Below are 16,931 nucleotides of genomic sequence, written 5' to 3' on the forward strand. Positions count from 1 at the left end.
GCATACAACATAAAGCAGTTTCTCAGAAAGCTTCTTTCTATTTTTCATCTGAAGGTATTTTCTTTTCCATCATAGTCCTCAATGTGCTCCCAAATATACCTTCACAGATTCTACAAAAATAGTATTTCCAAACTGCTGAATGAAAAGAAAGGTTTAACTCTGCGAGATGAATGAGCACATCACAAGGCAGTTTCTCAGATAGCTTCCTCTGAGTTTATATCCTGTGATATTCAATTTTTTGCCATTTGCCTCAGTGAGCTCCCAAATGTGCATTCCAAGAATGGACAAATAAAGTGTTTCCAAACTGTTGAATCAAAACAAAGTTTTAACTCAGTGAGATGAAAACACACATCACAAAGCAGTTTCTCAGATAGATTCCTCTCAGTTTTTATCCTAGGACACTCAACTTTTCATCATTGGGCTTAAAGGTCTCCCAAATATCCAGTCGAAGAATAATAAAAACAGTGTTTCCAAACAGCTCAATTAAAAGAAAGGTGTAACTTTGTGAGGTGAATGCATATAACACAAAGCAGTTTATCAGAAAGCTTCTATTTCTTATCTGAAGACATTTTCTTTTTCATCATAGGCCTCAATGTGCTCCCAAATATACCTTCACAGATTCTACAAAAAGAGTGTTTCCAAACTGATGAATGAAAAGAAAGGTTCAACTCTGTGAGATGAATGTGCACATCACAAGGCAGTTTCTCAGATAACTTCCTCTGAGTTTATATCCTGTGACATTCAATTTTTCGCCTTTTGCCTCAATGAGCTCCCAAATGTGCATTCCAAGAATGGACAAATAAAGTGTTTCCAAACTGCTGAATCAAAAGAAAGGTTTAACTCTGTGAGATGAAACACATCACAAAGGAGTTTCTCAGATAGTTTCCTCTTAGTTTTTATCCTGGGACAATTTGATTTTTTGCCATTGGCCTCAAAGAGCTCCCAAATGTCTATTCAGAGAATGGACAAAAGCAGTGTTTCTAAACTTTTGAATTCAAAGAAAGGTTTAAATGTCTGAGATGAATGCACACATCACAAAGCAGTTTCTCAGAAAGCTACTTTCTCATTTTTATCTGAAGATATTTTCTTTTTCAAAATAGGCCTCAAAGCACTCCCAAATATCCCTTCACAGATTCTACAAAAAACAGTGTTTCCAAGCTGCTGAATGAAAAGAAAGGTTTAACTTGCTAGATGAATATGCACATAACAAAGCAGTTTCTCAGATAGCTTCCTCTGAGTTTATATCCTGTGACATTCAATTTTTCACCATTGTCCTCAAAGAGCTCTGAAATGTGCATTTCTGGAATGGACAAATAAAGTGTTTCCAAACTGCTGAATCAAAAAAAAGTTTAACTCTGTGAGATGAATGCACACATCACAGAGCACTTTCTCAGAAAGCATTTTTTCTAGTTTTTATCTACAGATATTTTCTATTTGAACATAGGCCTCAATGCACTCTGAAATAACCCTTCACAGATGCTAAAAAACGAGTTTTTCCAAACTGCTTAATGAAAAGGAAGGTTTACCTCTTTGAGATGAATGAACACATCATAAAAAGTTTTCTAATATAGCTTTCTTCTAGTTTTCATCCTGAAATATTTTCTTTTTTGCCATTGGCTTCAATGAGCTCCCAAATTTCCATTTGCAGAATGGAAAAAAAAAACAGTGTTTCCAAACTTCTGAATCAAAAGAAAGTTTTAAGTCTGTGAGATGAATGCACACAGCACAAAGTAATTTCTCAGAAAGTTTCTTTCTATTTTTATCTGAAGATATTTTCTTTTTCACCATAGGCCACAATGTGCTCCCAAATATTTATTTGCAGGTGCTACAAAAACAGTTTTTCCAAACTGCTTAATGAAAAGAAAGTTTTACCTCAGTGAGATGAATGCACACATCACATGGGTTTCTCAGATAGCTTCCTTCTCATTTTCTTCCTGGGATATTCGTTTCTTCGCAATTGGCCTCAGTGAGCTCCCACATGTCCATTTGCAGAATGGAAATTAAACAGTGTTTCAAAACTGCTGAGTGAAAGGACAGGTTTAACTCTGCTAGATGAATGCACACATCACAGAGCAGTTTCACAGATAGCTTCTTTCTGTTTTTATTCTAGGTTATTTGCTTTTTTGCCATTGGCCCCAATGAGCTCCCTAAAGTCCATTTGCAGAAAAGACAAAAACAGTGTTTCCAAACCACTGAATCAAAAGAAAATTTTAACTCTCTGAGACAAATGCACACATCACAAAGCAGTTTCTCATAGAGCTTCCTTCTAATTTTTATCCTGGGATATTTTCTTCTCACCTTTGACCTCAAATAGCTCCCAAATGTCCATTCACAGAATGGACAAAAACAGTGTTTAAAAGCTGCTGAAACAAAAGAATGGTTTAACCTTGTGAGACGAATGCAAACATCACAAAGCAGTTTTTCAAAAAGATTTTTTATAGTTTCTATTTGAAGATGATTTCTTTTCAACCATAGGCCTCAGTTCACTCCCAAATGTCCATTTGTAGATTCTACAAAAACAGTGTTTCCAAACTGCTGAAAGAAAAATAAGATTTACATCCTCAAGCTGAATGCACACATCACAAAGAGCTTCCTTCTGCTTTTATAGCTTCCTCAGATAGCTTCCTTCTGTTTTTATACTATGATATTCACCTTATTGCCATTGGCCTCAATGAGCTCCCAAAAGTCCATTGACAGAATTGACAAAAACAGTGTTTCCAAACTGCTGAACCAAAAGAAAGTTTTAACTCTGTGCGGTGAATGCACACATCACAAAATGGTTTCTCAGATAGCTTTCTTCCAGTTTTTATCCTGGGATATTTGCTTTTTCCCCATTGGTCTCAATGAGATCCCAAATATCCATTCATAGAGTGGAGAAAAACAGTGTTTCCAAACTGCTGAATCAATAAAAGGTTTAACTCTGTGCAATGAATGCACATATCACAAAGCAGTTTTTCAGAAAGCTTCTTTCTAGTTTTTACCTGAAGACATTTTCTTTTTCATCATAAGCCGCACTGTGCTCCCAAATATTTCTTTGCAGATTCCACAAATACAATTTTTCCAAACTGCTTAATGAAAAGAAAGGTTTATCTCTGCGAGATAAATGCACACATCACAAAGATTTTTCTCTGTCAGCTTCTTTCTGGTTTCTGCCTGGGATATTCATTTTTTCACCATTAACCTCAAAGAGCTCCTAAATGCCCATTCACAGAAAGGAAAAAAGCAAAGTTTCAAAACTTCAGAATGAAAGAAAAGGTTTAACTCTGCAAGATGAATGCACACGTCACAAAGCAGTTTCTCAGATAGCATCCTCTTGTTTTTATTCTGGGTTTTTTCCTTTTTTGCCATTGGCCAAATGAGCTCCCAAATATCCAGATGAAAACAGTTTTTCCAAACTACTCAATCAAAAGAAAGTTTTAACTATGTAAGATGCATGCACACACAGCAAAGAAATTTCTCATAAAGCTTCTTTCTGGTTTTTATCTGAAGATATTTTCTTTTTCATCACAGGCCTCAAGGTGTTCCCAAATATCCCTTGGCAGATTCTACAAAACCAGTGTTTCAAAACTGCTGAATAAAAAGAAAAGTTTAACTCAGAGAGATGAATGCACACATCACAAAGCAGTTTCTCATATAGCTCCCTTCTACTTTTTATCTGGTGATATTCCCTTTTTCACCATTGGCCTCAATGAGCAACCATATGTCCACTCACAGAATAGACAAAAATAGTGTTTCAAAACTGCGGAATGAAAAGAAACGTTTAACTCAGTGAGATGAGTTTACATATCACATAAAGGTTTCTCAGATAGCTTCCTTCTACTTTTCATTCTGGGATATTCGATTTTTTGTCATAAGCCTGAAAGAGCTCTGAAATGTCCATTCCCAGAATGGAAAAAATCAGTTTTTCCAAACTGCTAAGTCTAAAGAAAGGTGTAACTTTGTGAGATGAATGCACAGAACACAAAGCAGTTCCTCAGAAACTATTTTTCGACTTTTTATCTGATGATAGTTTCTTTTTCACCATAGGCCTCAATTTGCTCCCAAATATCTTATACCAGATCCTACAAAAACAGTTTTTCCAAACTTCTTAACGAAACGGAAGATTTACCTCTGCAAGACGAATGCACACATCACAAAGAGGTTCCTGAGATAGCTTCTTTCTGGTTTTCTTCATGGGATATTCACTTTTTCGACTTTGGCCTCAAAGAGCTCCCAAATGTCTTTTCACAGAATGGACAAAAACATTGTACCCAAATTGCTGAATAAAAAGTAAGTTTTAACTCTGTGATATAAATGTCCACATCACAAAGCGGTTTCTCATATACATTCTTTCTGTTTTATTCGGTGATATTCACTTTTTCGCCTTTTGCCTCAATGAGCTCCCAAAGGTCCATTTGCAGAATAAACATAAATCGTGTTTCTAAACTGCTGAATCAAAAGAAAGGTTTAACACTGCAAGATGAATGCACACATCACAAAACAGTTCCTTAGATAGCTTCCTTCTAGTTTTTATCTTGGGATATTCACTCTTTCACCATTGGCCTCAATGAACTCCCAAATGTGCATTCCCAGATTGGACAAATAAAGTGTTTCCAAACTGCTGAATCAAAAGAAAAGTTTAAATCTGTCAGGTGAATGCACACATCACAAAGCAGTTTCTCAGAATGCTTCTTTCTAGTTTTGATCTGCAGATATTTTCTTTTTGAACATAGACCTCAATGTGCTCCCAAATAAACCTTTGCTGAGGCTACAAAAACAGTTTTTCCAACCTGATTAATGAAAATAAATGTTTACCTCTGTGAGATGAATGAACACACCACAAAAAGATTTGTAATATAGCTTACTTCTAGTTTTCATCCTGAAACATTCCCCTTTTTGCTATTGGCCTCAATGAGCTCCAAGTTGTCCGTTCTGAGACTCTACAAAAACTGTGTTACCAAACTGCTGAATGAAAAGAAATATTTAACTCCTCAAGCTGAATGCACACATCACAAAGCACTTTCTGAGATGGCTTCCTTTTCGTTTTTATCCTGGGATATTCAATTTTCACCATAGGCCTTAGTGAGCTCCCATATGGCCATCCACAGAATGGATATAAACAGTGTTTCCAAACTGTTGAATCAAAAGAAAAGTTTGACTCTGTGAGAGGAATTCACATATCTCAAAGCAGTTTCTCAGAAAGCTTCTTTCTAGTTTTTAATCTGAAGATATTTTCTTTTTCACCATAGGCCTCAATGAGCTATGCAAGTATAACTTCACAAATTCTACAAAAACAAAGTTTCCAAACTGCTGAATGAAATATATGATTTAACTCCATGAGCTGAATACACACATCACAAAGAGGTTTCTCAGATAGTGCCTTGTAGTTGTTTCCTGGAATATTCATTTTTTCACCTTTTGCCTCAATGAGCTCCCAAAAGTCCATTCACTGAATGCACAAAAACAGTGTTTCCAAACTGCTGAATCAAAAGAAAGATTAAACTCTGCTAGATGAATGCAAACATCACAAAAGGGTTTCTCAGATAGCTTCCTCGTAGTCTTTATCTGGGGATATTTTCTTTTTCACCATTGTCCTCAATGTGCTCCCAATTGTCCATCTGGAGATTCTACAAAAACCTTGTTACCAAACTGCTGAAGAAAAAAAAAAATTTAATGCCTCAAACTAAATGCACACGTCACAAAGCAATTTCTGAGATATCTTCAACTAGTTTTTATCCTGGGATATTCACTATTTCACCATAGGCCTTAATGAGCTCCTGTATGGCCATCCACAGGAATGGACATAAACAGTGTTTCCAAACTGCTGAATCAAAAGAAATGTTTACCTCTGCGAGACAAATGCACACATCACAAACAGTTTCTCAGAGAGCTTCTTTCTATTTTTTACCTGAAGATAATTTATTTTACATCATAGGCCTCAATGTGCTCCCAAACATCCCTTTGCAGATTCTACAAAAAAAGTGTTTCCAAACTGCTGAATAAAAATAAGGGTTTAATGCTGTGAGATGAATGCAAACATCACAAGGTGGTTTCTCAGATAGCTTCCTTTTAGTTTTTATCCTGGGACATTTGATTTTTTGCCATTGACCTCAATGAGCTCCCAGATGTTCATACTCAGAATGGACAAAAACAGTGTTTCCAAACTGTTGAATTGAAAGAAAAGTTTAATTCTGTGAGGTGAATGCACACATCTCAAAGCAGTTTCTCAGAAATCTTCTTTCTTGTTTTTATCTGAAGATATTTTCTTTTGGACCATAGGCCTCAATGCGGTATGCAAATAACCCTTCACATGTTCTACAAAAACAATGTTTCCAAACTGCTGAATGAAATGTAAGATTTAACTCCATGAGCTGAATACACACATCACAAAGCAGTTTCTCAGATAGTGCCTTGTAGTTTTTTCCAGGGATATTCACTTTTTCACGTTTTGCCTCAATGAGCTCCAAAATATCCATTCACAGAATGCACAAAAACAGTGTTTGCAAACTGTTGAATCAAAAGAAAGGTTTAACTCTGCAAGATGAATGCACACATCACAAAGCAATTTCTCAGATAGCTTCTTTGTAATTTTTATCTGACAATATTTTCTTTTTCAACATAGGCCTCAATGTGCTCCCAAATATCTCTTTGCAGATTCTACAAAAACAGCATTTCCAATCTGCTGAATGAAAAGAAATGTTTAACTCTGCGAGATGAATGGACACATCACAAAGAAGTTTCTCAGGTAGCTTCTTTCTAGTTTTAATCCTGGGATAATCACTTTTTAGCCATTGGCGTCAGTGAGCTCACAAATGTCCACTCACAGAATGGACAAAAACAATGTTTCCAAACTGCTGAATGAAAAGAAAATGTTTATCTCTGCGAGATGAATGCACACAACACAAAGCAGTTTCTCAAAAAGTTTCGTTCTAGTTTTTATCGGAAGATATTGTCTTTTTCACTACAGGCCTTAACATGCTCACAAATTTTCCTTCACGGATCCTACCAAAGCAGTCTTTCCAAACTGCTGAATGAAAAGAAAGGTTTACCTCTACAAGATGAATCCACACATCACAAGGGGTGTCTAAGATAGTTTCCTTCTAGTTTTTATCCTTGAATATTCACTTTTTCACTATTGGCCTCAATGAGCTCCCAAATATCCAATTGCTGAATAGAGAAAAACAGAGTTTACAAACTGCTGAGTCAAAATAACGTTTTAACTATGTGAATTAAATGCACCCATCACAAAGCAGTTTCTCAGAAAGCTTCTTTCTAGTTTTTATCTGAAGATATATCCTTTCTCACTGTAGGCCTCAAGGCGCTCCAAAATATCCCTTCTGAGATTCTACAAAAACAGTGTTTCCAAACTGCTAAATAAAAAGAATGCTTTAAATCTGTGAGATGAATGCACCAATACCAAAGCAGTTTCTCAGAATGCTTCTTTCTAGTTTTTATCTGAAGATGTTTTCTGTTTCACCATAGGCCTCAATGGGCTCCCAAATATAACTTCGTCGATACTGCAATAACAGTGTTTCCAAACAGCTGAATGAAAAGGAAGTTTTTAAACTGTGAAGTGAATGCACACATCACAAAGCTGTTTCTCAAAAGCTTCTTTCTAGTTTTTATGTGAAGATATTTCCTTTTTCACCAAAGGCCTCAATGTGTTCCCAAATATCCCTTTGCAGCTTCTACAAAAACAGTGTTTCCAAACTGCTGCATGAAAAGAAAGTTTTAACTCTGTGAGATTTATGCACACATCACAAAGCAGTTTCTCAGATAGCTTCTCCTTGTTTTTATCCTGGGATATTCACATTTTTGCCATTAGCCTCAATGTGCTCTTAAATATCCATTTGCAGAATGGAGAAAAATATTGTTTCCAAACTGCTGAATCAAAGGAAAGTTTTAGCTCTGTGGGATGAATGCACACATCACAAAGCAGTTTGCCAGAAAGCTTCATTGCAGTTTTGATCCTGGGATTTTCACTTTATCATCATTGGCTTCAATGAGCTCACAAGTATCCATTCACAGAAAGGATAAAAACACGGTTTCCAAACTGCTGAATCAAAAGAAAGTTTTACTCTGCAAGATAAATGCACACATCACAAAGTGGATTCTCAGGTAGTTTGCTTCTAGTTTTTATCCTTTGATATTAACTTTTTCACCTTTGGCCTCAATGAGCTCCCAAAAGTCCACTCACAGAATGGACAAAAACAGTGTTTCCAAACTGCTGAATCAAAAGAAAGATTTCACACTGTGAGATGAATTCACACATCACAAAGTGATTTCTCACATAGCTTCCTTCTAGTTTTTATCCTTAGATATTAGCTTTTTTGCCATTGGTCTCAATGAGCTCCCATATGTTCATTCAAAGAATGGACAAAAACAGTGTTTCCAAACTGCTGAATCAGAGGAAAGTTTTAACTCTGTGAGAGGAATGCACACATCACAAGGCAGTTTCTAAGAAAGCTTCTTTCTAGTTTTTATCTGAAGATATTTTCTTTTTCACCGTAGGCCTCAATGCACTCCCATATATCCCTTTGAGGATTCTACAAAAACAGTGTTTCAAACAGCTGAATGAAAAGAAATGTTTAACTCTCTGAAATGAATGAACATATCACAAAGTGGTTTCTCAGATAGCTTCCTTCTAGTTTTTATCCTGGGTATCTTCTTTTTCACCACAGTCCTCAATAAGCTCCAAAAAGTCCATTCACAGAATGGACAAAAACTGAGATTTCAAACTGCTGAATCAAAAGAAAGTTTTCACTGTGAGATGAACACACACATTCAAAAGTGGTTACTCATAGCTTCCTTCTAGTTGTTATTTTTTGGATATTTGCATTTTTGCTATTGGCCTCAATGAGCTCCCAAACTTTGCAAGATGAATACACACACCACAACATGGCTTCTCAGATAGCTCCCTTCTACATTTTATCCTGGGATGTTCACTTTTTCACCTTTGGCCTCAGTTATCACCCAAATGTCCATTTGCACATTGGAAAAAACAGTGTTTCCTAACTGCTCAATTAAAAGAAAGTTTGATCTCTGTGAGATGAATGTAAACGTCACAAAACGGTTTCTCAGATAGCTTCCTTCTAGTATTTATCTGAAGATATTTTCCTTTTCACCATATGCCTCAATGCGCTCCCAAGTATCCCTTCACAGATTCTACAAAAACAGTGTTGCCCTACTGCTGAATGAAAAGAAATGTTTAAGCCAGTGAGACAAATGCACACAACACAAAAAGGTTTCCCATATAGCTTCCTTCTTGTTTTTATCCTTGGATATTCGCTCTTTTGCAATTGGCCTCAATGAGCTCAACATGTCCATTTGCAAAATGGACAAAAACAGTATTTTCAAACTGCTGAATTTAAAGAAAGGTTTAAATCTGTGGGATGAATGGACATATCACAAAGCAGTTTCTCACAAAGCTTCTTTCCCATTTTTTTTCAGAAGATAATTTCTTTAACACCATAGACCTCAATGTGCTCTCAAATATCAATTCGCTAATTCCACAAAAACAGTGTTTCCAAACTGCTCAATGAACAGAAATATTTAATTATGAGAGATGAATGCACCCATCACAAAGTGTTTTCTCAGATAGCTTCCTTCTAGTGAATATCCTTCTATATTCGCTTTTTCGCCATTGGCCACAAAGAGCTCCAAAATGGCCATTTGCAGAATGGAAATAAACATTGTTTCCAATCTGCTGAATGAAAATAAACGTTTAACTCTGTGACACGAAGGTACACATCACAAAGCAGTTTCTCAGAAAGCTTCTTTCTAGTTTTTGTGTGACAATATTTCCTTTTTCACTATAGGCCTCAATGCACTGCCAAATATCCCTTCACATATTCTACAAAAACAGTCTTTCCAAACTGCCGAATGAAAAGCAGGTTTTAACTCTGTGAAGTGAATGCACACATCACAAAACGGTTTCTCAGGTTGCTTCCTTCTAGTTTTTATCTTTGGATATTCACTTTTTCAACATTGGCCTCAATGAGCTCCCAAATGTCCATTTATAGTATGGAGAAAACAGTATTTCCAAACTGCTGAATCTAAAGAAAGGTTTAACCCTGTGAGATGAATGCACAGCTCACAAAGCATTTTCTCATAGCTTCTTTCTAGTTTTAATCTGAAAATATTTCCTTTTTCAGCAAAGGCCTCGATATGCTCCCAAATACCCTTTTGCAGATTCTACAAAAACAGTGTTTCCAAACCACTAAATTAAAAAAAGGTTTAACTCTGCAATGTGATGGCACATTTTATTGAGCAGTTTCTCCGATAGCTTCCTTCTAGTATTTTTCCTGGGGTATTCCCTTTTTTGCCATTGGTTTCAATGAGCTCTGAAATGTCCACTCACAGAATGGGAAAAAAACCAGTGTTTCCAAAGCGCTGAATCAAAAGAAAGGTTTACCTCTCTGAGATGAATGCACATATCAGAATGCCATTTCTCATAAAATTTCTTTCTAGTTTTTATTAAAAGATATTTTCTTTTTCACCAAAGTCCTCAATGCACTCCCACATATCACTTTGCAGATACTAAAAAAATATTGTTTACAAACTGCTCAATGAAAAGAAAGGTTTAACTCTGTGAGATAAATGCACACATCACAATGCAGTTTCTCAGATAGCTTCCTTCTATTTTTTTTCCTGGTATATGCCCTTTTTCACATTGGCCTCTATGAACTACCAAATATCAATTCACAGAATGGACCAAAAGAGTGTTTCAAAACTGCTGAATCAAAAGAAAGGTTTAACACTGCGAGAAGAATGCACATATCACAAATTGGTTTCTCAAATGGCTTCCTTCTAGTTTTTATCCCAGGATATTCACTTTTTTGTCATTGGCCTCAATGAGCTCCCAGATGTCCATTCGAAGAAAGGAAAAAGACAGTGTTTGAAAACTGCTGAATAAAGCAAAGTTTTAGCTCTGTGAGATGAATGCACACATCACAAAGCAGTTTCTCAGAAAGCTAATTTCTAGTTTTTATCTGAAGTTATTTTCTGTTTCACCTTAGGCCTCTATGCGCTCCCAAATATCCCTTTGAAGGATCTACAAAAATAGTGTTTCAAACAGCTGATTGAAAAGAAAGGTTTAACTCTCTGAGATGAATGAACATATCACAAAGCTGTTTCTCAGATAGTTTCCTTCTAGTTTTTATCCTGGAATATTTGCTTTTTCACCACTGGCTTCAATAAGCCCCAAATATCCATTCCCAGAATGGACAAAAAAAGAGTTTCCAAACTGTTGAATCTAAAGAAAATGTGAGCTCTGTGAGAGAATGCACACTTTCCAAAGCAGTTTCTCATAGTTTCCTTCTAGTTTTTATTTTTGGAAATTTACTCTTTTGCTATTGGCCTTAATGATCTCCCATTCACAGAATGGACAAAAAGTGTGATTCCAAACTGCTGAATGAAAAAAAGGTTTAACTTTGTGAGATGAATGTGCACATCACCAATCGGTTTCACAAATAGTTTCTTTCCATTGGCCTAAATGAGCTCCCAATTGACCATTCGCAGAATGGGCAAAAACAGTGTTTCCAAACTGCTGAATCAAAAGAAAGGTTTAAATTTGTGAGATGAATGCACACACCACAAAGCAGTTACTAAGAAAGCTCTTTTCTAGTTTTTATCTGAAGATATTTTCTTTTCTCAATAGGCCTCAATGACCTCCAAAATACACCTTCACAGATTCTACAAAAACATTGTTTCCAAACAGCTGAATAAAAAGAAACATTTACTTCTGAAAAATGAATACACACATCACAACACGGTTTCTCAGCTCCATTCAAGGTTTTATCCTGTGATATTCTTTTTTTTTCACCACTGGCCTCAATTTGCTCTCAAATGTCCATTCACAGATTGGACAAAAAGTTTCTCCAAATTGCTCAATTAAAACAAAGTTTTATCTCTGTGAGACAAATGCAAACATCACAAAGCAGTTTCTCAGATAGCTTCCTTATAGTTTTTATCTTAGAATATTTTCTTTTTTGCCATTGGCCCCAAGGAGCTCCCAACTATCCATTCTCAGAATGGACAAAACAGTGTTTCCAAACTGCTGAATGAAAAGAAGAGTTTAACTCAGTGAGATGAATGCACACATCACAATGCAGTTCCTCAGAAAGCTTTTTTCTGATTCTTTTTTTTCTTTCTTTCTTTTTCTTTTATTATTATACTTTAAGTTTTAGGGTACATGTGCACATTGTGCAGGTTAGTTACATATGTATACATGTGCCATGCTGGTGCACTGCACCCACTAACTCGTCATCTAGCATTAGGTATATCTCCCAATGCTATCCCTCCTCCCTCCCGCCACCCCACAACAGTCCCCAGAGTGTGATGTTCCCCTTCCTGTGTCCATGTGATCTCATTGTTCAATTCCCACCTATGAGTGAGAATATGCAGTGTTTGGTTTTTTGTTCTTGCAATAGTTTACTGAGAATGATGATTTCCAATTTCATCCATGTCCCTACAAAGGACATGAACTCATCATGTTTTATGGCTGCATAGTATTCCATGGTGTATATGTGCCACATTTTCTTAATCCAGTCTATCATTGTTGGACATTTGGGTTGGTTCCAAGTCTTTGCTATTGTGAATAGTGCCACAATAAACATATGTGTGCATGTGTCTTTATAGCAGCATGATTTATAGTCCTTTGGGTATATACCCAGTAATGGGATGGCTTGGTCAAAAGGTATTTCTAGTTCTAGATCCCTGAGGAATCGCCACACTGACTTCCACAATGGTTGAACTAGTTTACAGTCCCACCAACAGTGTAAAAGTGTTCCTATTTCTCCACAACCTCTCCAGCACCTGTTGTTTCCTGACTTTTTAATGATTGCCATTCTAACTGGTGTGAGATGGTATCTCATTGTGGTTTTGATTTGCATTTCTCTGATGGCCAGTGATGATGAGCATTTTTTCATGTGTTTTTTGGCTGCATAAATGTCTTCTTTTGAGAAGTGTCTGTTCATGTCCTTCACCCACTTTTTAATGGGGTTGTTTGTTTTTTTCTTGTAAATTTGTTTGAGTTCATTGTAGATTCTGGATATTAGCCCTATGTCAGATGAGTAGGTTGCGAAAATTTTCTCCCATTTTGTAGGTTGCCTGTTCATGCTGATGGTAGTTTCTTTTGCTGTGCAGGAGCTCTTTAGTTTAATTAGATCCCGTTTGTCAATTTTGTCTTTTGTTGCCATTGCTTTTGGTGTTTTGGACATGAAGTCCTTGCCCATGCCTATGCCCTTAATGGTATTGCCTAGGCTTTTTTCTGATTCTTGTCTGAAGATATTTTCCTTTTCACCACAGGCCACAATGTTCTCCCAAATATCCCTTTGCAGATTCTACAAAAACAGTGTTTCTAAACCACTGAATGGAAAGAAATGTTTAAGTCGGCAAGACAAATGCACACATCACAAAGAAGTTTCTTAGATAGGTTCGTTATAGTTTTATCCTTGGATATTCACTCTTTTGCAATTGGCCTAAATGAGCTCAAAAATGTCCATTCGAAAAATGGACAAAAACAGTGTTTCCAAACTGCTGAATGTGAAGAAAGTTTTAACTCTGTGAGATGAATGGCCACATCACAAAGCAATTTCTCACAAAGGTTCTTTCCCATTTTTTCCAAAAATATTTTCTTTTTCTCCATAGGCCTCAATGCACCCCCAAATATCAATTCACAAATTCTACAAAAACAGTGTTTCCAAACTGCTCAATGAAAAGAGAATTTTAACTATGTGAGATTAATGCACAGTTCACAAAGCAGTTTCTCAGATACCTTTCTTCTAGTTTTTATCCCAGGTTATTCCCTTTTCACCATTGGCTTCAACGATCTCCCAAATGTCCATTTGCAGAATTGACAAAAACTCTGTTTCCAAACTGCCAAATCAAAAGAAAGCTTTAACTCTGTGAGAGGAATGCACACGTCACAAAGCAGTTTCTCAGAAAGCTCATTTCTAGTTTTTATCTGAAGTTATTTTCTGTTTCACCTTAGGCCTCTATGTGTTCCTAAATATTCCTTCACAGTTTCTACAAAAACAGTTTCTCCAAACTGCTGAGGGAAAATGACGGTTTAACTCTGTGAGGTGAATGCACACATCACCAAGAGAGTTCTCTGATTGCTTCCTTCTAGTTTTTGTCCTCGGATATTCGCTTTTTTGCCATTGGCCTCAAATAGCTCTGAAATGTCCATTCGCAGAATAGAAGAAAACTGTGTTTCCAAACTGCTGAATCAAAAGAAAGGTTTAACTCTGTGAGTTGATGGCACACTTCAAAAAGTAGTTTCTCAGAAAGCTTCTGTCTAGTTTTTATCTGAAAATATTTCCTTTACAACCGTTGGCCTCCATGCACTCCAAAATATCCCTATGTAGATTGAATAAAAACCATGTTTAAAACTGCTGAATAAAAAGAAAGGTTTACACATGACAATGTGATTTCTCAGACAGCTTCATTCTAGTTTTTAACCTGGGATATTTGCTTTTTTGCCAATTACCTCAATGAGCTCCCAAATATCCATTCACAGAAAGGAAAAAAACTGTTTACAAACTGCTGAATCAAAGAAAGTTTTAAATCTATGCAATGAATGCCCCCATCACAAAGTGGTTTCTCTGACAGCCTCCTTCTAATTTTTATCCTGGGATACTCACTTTTTTGCCATTGGCCTCAAGGAACTCTCAAGTGTCCATTTGTAGAATGCACAAAAACAGTGTTTCAAAACTGCTGTTTAAAAAAAAGATTTAACTTTGTGAAACGAATGCACACATCACAAAGCAATTTCTCAGATAGCTTCCTTCTAGATTTTATCCTGGGATAGTCTCTTTTTCACCATTGGCTTAATGACCTTTCAAATGTCCATTTGCAGAAAGTACAAAAATAGTGTTACCAAACTGCTGAATCAAAAGCAATGTTAAACTCCATGAGATTAATGAGCATACTGAAAAGTGGCTTCTCCAGTAGCTTCCTTCTTGATTTTATCCTGGGATATTTGCTTTATCACTGTTGGACTCAATGAGCTCCCAAATGACTGCACGCAGAATGGACAAAAACAGTGTTTCCAAACTGCTGAATCAAAAGAATGGTTCAACTCTTTGAGATGAATGCAAACATCACATCTCAGAAAGTTACTTTCTAGTCTTTTTCTGAAGATATTTTCTTTTTCACCATAGGCCACAATGCTCTCCCAAATACCGCTTAGCTGATTCTACAAAAACAGTATTTCTAAACTGCTGAATGAACAGAAAGTTTACCTCTGTGAGATGAATGCACACATCACAATGCTGTTTCTCAGATAAATTCCTTCTAGTTTTCATAATGGGATATTCGGTTTTTCACTATTGCCCTCAATGAGCTCCCAAATGTACATTCACAGAATGAACAAAAACTGTGTTTCCAAACTGCTGAATCAAAAGAATGATTTAACTCTTGGAGATGAATGAAAGCATCACAAAGCAGTTTCTCAGAAAGTTTCTTTCTAGTTTTTATATCTGAAGATATCTTCCTTTTCACTATAGGCCACAATGTGCTCCCAAATATCCCATCACAGATTCTAACAAAAGTGTGCTTTAAAACTGCTCAATAAAAGGAAAGATTTAATTCTCTGAGATGAAGGCACACATCACAAATTGGTTCCTCATATAGCTTCCTTTTGGATTTGCCCTGGGATTATCACACTGTCATCATTGACCTCAAAGAGCTCCCAAATGTCCATTCACAGAAAGGACTAAAACAGTGTTTCCAAACTGCTGAATCAAAGAAACTTTTAAATCTGCGTGATGAATGCACCCATCACAAAGTGATTTCTCATACAGCTTCCTTCTAGTTTTTATCCTTGGATATTCACTTTTTCACCATTGGTCTCAAGGAGCTCCCAAGTGTACATTCACAAAATGGACAAAAACAATATTTCAAAACTGCTGAATCCAAGGAAAGGTTTAATTCAGTGAGGTGCATGTACACATCACAAAGCAGTTTCTCAGAAAGATTATTTCTAGTTTTTATCTAAATATATTTACTTTTTCACCATAGGCATCAATGCACTCCCAAATATTTCTTAGCAGATGCTAAAAAACAAACAAAAAAAAATTTCCAAACTGCTAAATGAAATGAAAGGTTTAACTCTGCTTGGTGAATGCACATATCACAAAACCGTTTATCAGATAGGTTCCCTCTAGTTTTTGTCCTGTGATATTCATTTTTTTGCCATTGGCCTCAATGAGCTCCCATATGTCCATTCACAGAATGGACAAAAAAACTGCTGAATCAAAAGAAATGTTTACCTCTGTGAGATGAATGCACACTTCAGTAAGCACTTTCTCAGAATGTTTCTTTCTAGTTTTTATCTAAAGGTATTTTCTTTTTCACCATTGGCATCCAAGAGCTCCCAAATATGCCATCACAGATCCTTCAAAAACTGTGTTTCCAAATGCTAAATGAAAAGAAATGTTAACATATCATAAAGCAGTTTTTCAGATAGCTTCATTCTAGTTTTTATCTTTGTATTTTCACTTTTTTGCAATTCACCTCAATGAGATCCCAAATATCCATTCACAGAAAGTACAAAAACAGTGTTTACAAACAGCTGAATCAAAAGAAAGTTTTACATCTCATAGATGAATGTACAAACAACAAAGCAGTTTCTCAGAAAGCTTCTTTCTAGTTTTTATTTGGAGATATTTTCTTTATCCACATAGGCTTCAAAACACACCCAAGTATTCCTTCGCAGATACTACAAAAACATGGTTTCCAAATTGCTGAATGAAGAGAAAGGTTTACCTTGGTGAGATGAATACACATCATAAAGCAGTTCCTCAGATACCGTTTTTCTAATTTTTATCCTGGGATATTTGCTTTTTCACCATTGTCCTGAATGAGCTCCTAACTGTCCATTCTCAGAATGGACAAAACCGTGTTTCTAAACTGCTGAATGAAAAGAAACTTATACCTGTGTGGGAAGA

Source organism: Gorilla gorilla, chromosome 18, assembly GCF_029281585.2.
Source record: "Gorilla gorilla gorilla isolate KB3781 chromosome 18, NHGRI_mGorGor1-v2.1_pri, whole genome shotgun sequence".
Taxonomy (NCBI): Eukaryota; Metazoa; Chordata; class Mammalia; order Primates; family Hominidae; genus Gorilla; species Gorilla gorilla.